The sequence below is a fragment of the Henckelia pumila genome, chromosome 4 (genome assembly GCF_033568475.1).
Source record: "Henckelia pumila isolate YLH828 chromosome 4, ASM3356847v2, whole genome shotgun sequence".
NCBI lineage: Eukaryota > Viridiplantae > Streptophyta > Magnoliopsida > Lamiales > Gesneriaceae > Henckelia > Henckelia pumila.
In genome coordinates this window covers 152,736,863-152,742,862 of record NC_133123.1, presented here as the reverse complement: position 1 = coordinate 152,742,862, position 6,000 = coordinate 152,736,863, and positions in this window count along the sequence as shown.

Here is a 6,000-nt window from a genome sequence, read left to right as displayed (position 1 = left end):
GCAACTTTAGCAATTTAAAGCGATTATGCAAGTATGCAAGCGGAAGACTTAAGCAATCAAATAATAAGTGCGGTAAATAAATGCGTAATGTAAATAAAGCAGTAAAAGGGATAAAAGATGTTTATGGAAGTTCGACGATAAATCGTCTACGTCTCCCCTTCTTGGTTAAGTCGATTAACCAAGGATCCACTAGCACTTCGAACGTCTTGGCCTTGATGGCTCCAAGGATAGCCTTACAACTCAACACGATCACCGCGCCGATACAACCCAACACTTGGCCTTAAGGGCTCCAAGGATAGCCTCAACACAACACTTGGCTTCACACTCAAGTGCTTACAACGATAGCACAATACACTTGGCTTCACACTCAAGTGTTTACAACAATAGCACAACCAACTCACAAACTATTTTTACAAACACTCTCAAATATATCACACAAACACTTTGATAGTGAGAAATTGCTTGCAAAGGAGAGAAGAGATGAGTTGGGATGTCTCCAAATGAACTTGGATGGCCTCTATTTATAGTTGGCAAAGATTTGAATCTGATTTGAGTGCTTGGAGCGTGTGTTAAGAAGTCAAGGAGAGACAAAAAAGTATTCGGCGCCGCTGCCATATTTTTTCCAGCACTGAGCGAATTTTGTGGAAAAATCATATCTTCCAATCTAACCGTTGGATTGATCTGAAATTTGAACTGAAGCTTGAAAACATCTGGATATGCAATATGAATGGTAGAGATTTTATTCTAACGAGTCCAACATTTCCAGTAATTTTCGGAATTCACTTCATCAAGTTTTTGAACTTGTTCTGTGCAACAAATTTGAAAAATTCATATCTCCATATCCATCCGTTGGATTGATCTGAAATTTGGACAGAGGTTGTAAAACATCCTGAATTTAAATCTGATTGGTGGAGATGTGATTTGAATGTCTCAAACAATCCCAGTTAATTTCTGAAGTTGAATCTTCATAATTTGCTTCATATTCTGCAGAAATAAGTACTGTGCAATCTTTGTAGAAAAATCATAACTTCATATCTAGCCGTTGGATTGATATGAAATTTTGATATAAGTTTGAAAACATCCGGATATTGATTTTGATTGGTGGAGATTTGATTTGGATGTCTCAAGCACGTCCAGTAATTTTCAGAAGTTGATTATTCATTCTTCACTACAAGTTCTGCAGAAATAGGTACTGCACAATATTTGTGGAAAAATCATAACTCCATATCTAGCCGTTGGATTGCTCTCAAATTTGGACAACACATGTAAAACTTCTTCATCACGATTATGACTGGTGGAGATCGGATTTAAATGCCTAGAAAATTCCCAGTAATTTTCAGAAGTTGCTGCTCCATACTTTGGCTTCTTCTTCTCTTTTTTTTCATATCTCTTAACAATATTCCATCCATTCAATGAGCAATAAAAGACTTTATAAATACATGTATAGCTTCAAAATAACTTCCAACAATTTATTTGTCAATAAATTCTAATCTGCAAAATCTCACTTTAAATGGTTAGTAACAATTAACCGAGTTTTGTAATCATCAAAACATAATATTATGAGACTTGTTAATGCATTAAAAACATTAATCTCATAACACGAGATTTGTATGCGTTTAAGGCGTAACAATCTCCCCCTTTTTGATGATCACAAAACTTGGTTAAATAGGAGAAATAAATGTACAATATTAAATAAATAATTTAAATTTGCACAATATAATTGCATGAATAAAACTCCTCCTAAATTAAACAATTAGTTAAGAAGAGTTTGTTTATCAAATAACCAATTTTTTTATTCTCTATGCATTTAAGCAAACTAACTCTCCCCCTTAGTTAAAGTATTTAACCAAACTAATTCTCCCCCTTTTTGTGATAATCAAAAAGACTGGAAAAGTAAATGCAAAACATGATAATTGAATATGATTTCTAAAAAGCAACACATAAATTTCACATAAAATGTGAGCTTTATAACTTTGAATAAATACAATTAATTTGTATTATCCAAAATTAAGTTGCTCAAATTTTATATTAAGCTCCCCCTTAATACGACATTAAATTTATTTATGTCCACAAGTGATTACAACTCAATCATGCCAAGTTCACCACGCAAACGAATAAAAGTATTTTCATCTAGTGGTTTTGTAAAAATATCGTCAATTTGATTTTTAGTGTCAACATATTGAAGTTCAACTTCATTTCGTTCGATGTGGTCACGAATAAAATGATGACGAATGTCAATATGTTTGGTGCGCGAATGTTGAATCGGATTCTTTGTAAGACATATGGCGCTAGTGTTGTCACAGAAAATAGGAATTTTTGAAAAAGAGACGCCATAGTCGAGCAATTGATGCTTCATCCAAATAATTTGCGCACAACAACTACCGGCAGCCATATATTCGACTTCGGTCGTTGATAACGCAACACAATTTTGCTTTTTGGAAAACCAGGAAACCAAACAGTTTCCTAAAAAGAAACAAGTTCCACTAGTACTTTTACGGTCCACCTTATATCCACCAAAATCGGCATCGCAGTAAGCTTTTAAATCAAAGAAAGAATTTTTTGAATACCACAAGCCGAGATTTGGAGTATTTGAAAGATATTTGAAAATGCGTTTTAAGGCGAACAAATGTGATTTCTTTGGACATGATTGAAATCGTGCACACAAGCAAACACTAAACATAATGTCTGGTCTACTAGCAGTAGCATATAATAAGGAGCCAATCATACTACGAAAGAAAGATTGATCTACAGATTTACCATTTTCATCCTTGTCGAGTCTGATTGCTGTGCTCATTGGTGTGGATGATGATTTTGTGTTCTCCATCCCAAACTTCTTTAGAATCTCCTTGATGTATTTGATTTGGTTCACAAAGAACCCATCTTTGCACTGTTTGATTTGCAATCCGAGGAAATAGTTAAGTTCCCCCATCATGCTCATCTCGAAGTGTTCCTGCATCAACTTAGAGAATTCTTGACAAAGAGTTTCGTTAGTAGAACCAAAAATTATGTCATCAACATAAATTTGCACAATTAATAAATCATCTTTTTCATTCTTTGTAAACAAGGTAATATCAATTTTACCTCTACAAAAACCATGTGAAAGAAGAAAAGTAGACAATTTATCATACCAAGCTCGAGGAGCTTGTTTCAAACCATACAATGCTTTGTTTAGTCTATAAACATGATCAGGCAAAAATGCATCAACAAAGCCATCAGGTTGTTCAATGTAAACCTCCTCTTTTAGTTCACCATTCAAGAAAGCCATCTTGACATCCATTTGAAATAAATTAAAATTTCTAGAGCAAGCAAAAGCAAGTAGCATGCGAATGGATTCTAGTCTAGCAACAGGCGCATAAGTTTCATCATAATCTATGCCTTCTTCTTGACTATATCCTTTCGCTACAAGCCTAGCTTTATTTCTAGTGATAGTACCATGCTCGTCAAGTTTATTCCTAAACACCCATTTAGTTCCTATGATAGATCTATCGTGCGGCCTAGGAACAAGATTCCAAACATTATTGTGTTTAAACTCATTCAACTCATCTTGCATAGCAATAATCCAAGAATCATCTAATAAAGCATCATCAATACACTTAGGTTCAACATGCGAAACAAAAGCAAGATGATTGCAAATATTATTAAGAGAAGAACGAGTGGCTACTCCCTTCGAAGGACTTCCGATGATAAGATCCATTGGGTGATCTTTGTGAAGCGTCCAATCCTTCGAAAGTGGTGTTTCCTCAACGGAAACATCTATATCATTTAGGCTTGAGGAAGCCAACTCTTCTTCGAGTAATTCTACATCATCAATGTTAGTGCGAACAATAGTAGACATAGATTCATCAAAAATAACATGCATAGATTCTTCAACAAGTAAAGTGCGTTTATTAAAAACTCTAAAGGCCTTACTTGAGGTAGATTATCCGAGAAAGATACCTTTGTCGGATTTGGCATAAAATTTGCCAAGGTTGTCCTTACCATTATTGTGTATGTAGCATTTTGATCCGAAGGCTCGAAAGTATGAAATGTTAGGCTTTCTGCCTCTCCATAATTCATATGAAGTTTTCTTGAGAATTGACCTTATTGATACATGATTGATGATGTAACAGGCAGTGTTCATTGCTTCAGCCCAAAAATATTTTGGTAGAGAATGCTCACATATCATGGTCCTTGCAATCTCTACAAGTTTCCTATTTTTCCTCTCAATGACCCGTTTTGTTGAGGAGTCCTAGGACAAGAAAAATTGTGACCGATGTCTTTCTCTTCAAAAAAATTTGTAAAACTCTCATTTTGAAATTCAGTTCCGTGGTCACTACGGATCTGCTTTATTGAAAGATTTTTCTCATTCTCAACACGTTTCACAAAAGTTTTAAAATAATAAAAGGCATCATTTTTGTGGGCTAAAAACAATGTCCACGTGAATCGTGAGAAATCATCCACAATGACAAATGCATAAAGCTTCCCTCCTAGGCTAGCGTTCCTCGAGGGACCACATAGATCTAGGTGAAGAAGTTCAAGGGGCATAGAAGTTGATATAAAATTTTTGCTTTTAAAAGATTTCCTTGTATGTTTGCCAAGTTGACATGCATCACAAATAGAATCTAATTTTAAATTAAGTTTTGGCATACCAACAACTAAATCAAGTTTAAAAAGTTTTTCTATGGTACTAGGACCAACATGACCTAGTCGTCTATGCCAAAGAATGTTGTCATCAACATTCAAAGATACAAGACTTTTAATATTTGATAAAGATAAATTATTTAAAGAAACCTTGTATACATTTTCACTTCTATATCCTTTGAATTTTATTGATTTGTCAGTCGTGAGTGATATAGTGCAGTGTTGGGGAGTGAATTTGACTTCATAACCTCTATCGCACAATTGACTTATGCTTAGTAGATTATGCTTAAGCCCTTTCACTAGGAGTACATCATCAATTAGGCAAGAATTAGATATACCTATTGAGCCGATGCCTTCAATGACTCCTTTGCTGTTGTCTCCAAAGGTGACTGTTCCCTTCTCCTTAGGTTTGACTGATTGGAGTAGATCCTTGTTCCCCGTCATATGTCTAGAACATCCACTGTCTAGATACCATATGCTAGAGAGAACAATTTTCCTAGTTCCCTGAAAAGAATTGTTTTGGTACCCTTTAGTTCTTTTGGGTCCACAATGTTAGAAAAGAGAGATACAAAATAGACTTCTAAAAGTTCAGTCTCTCATAGCAACATCATCGCCACTTTCTAAGAGTGCTCCCAGTAGTAGGTAGGGCATATGGCCACTTTAAAAACCTATTTCCTTGGACAGAGCAACGTTTAACAGGGAGACCAGCCGCAAGTCAAGGCATTTTTAAGCCGGTCTATATTGAACTCCCTTAGATCATGATCTCATAATGCCAACTGATGAGTTGTTAAGTACTCTTAGGCCTCCATTTCATATAGCTCTTTTTATCATATTGATATTTTAAAGATCTACACTTATGTCTAGCATGTCCTATTTTACAACAGTAAGAACATGCAGAGGGTGATCTCATTTTTGCTTTAGCAATTAGACTAGTGAAATCTATAGATTTCTTTCTATACCCTATTCCACCCTTATCAAAACTACATTTTTGCATACTTAGTAAATTATTCAAGTTATTACTACTTACATTGAATTTATCAAAAGATTTCTCTAAGTGAGCTATGTCATCCTTTAATCTTAGGTTTTCATGCTCCTTAGTTTCTAATTCATTTTTAAGGTTTTTATTTTCCTTTCTAAGTGACTTAGCCATATCAAACATTTGTTTATATGAATGTAGTAGTTCGTCATAGGAAGGTACCTCATCATCGTCGTCGGAGACGATGTCATCACTTTTAGCCATGAGGCAGATGTTGGCTTCCTCCTCGTCATCGTCGCTATCGCTCCAAGTGGCTAGAAGTGCTTTCTTCTTTCCCTTGTCAACTTTCTTCTTAAGAGAACACTCATTTGCATAGTGGCCTTGTTGTTGACAGTTGTAGCAAG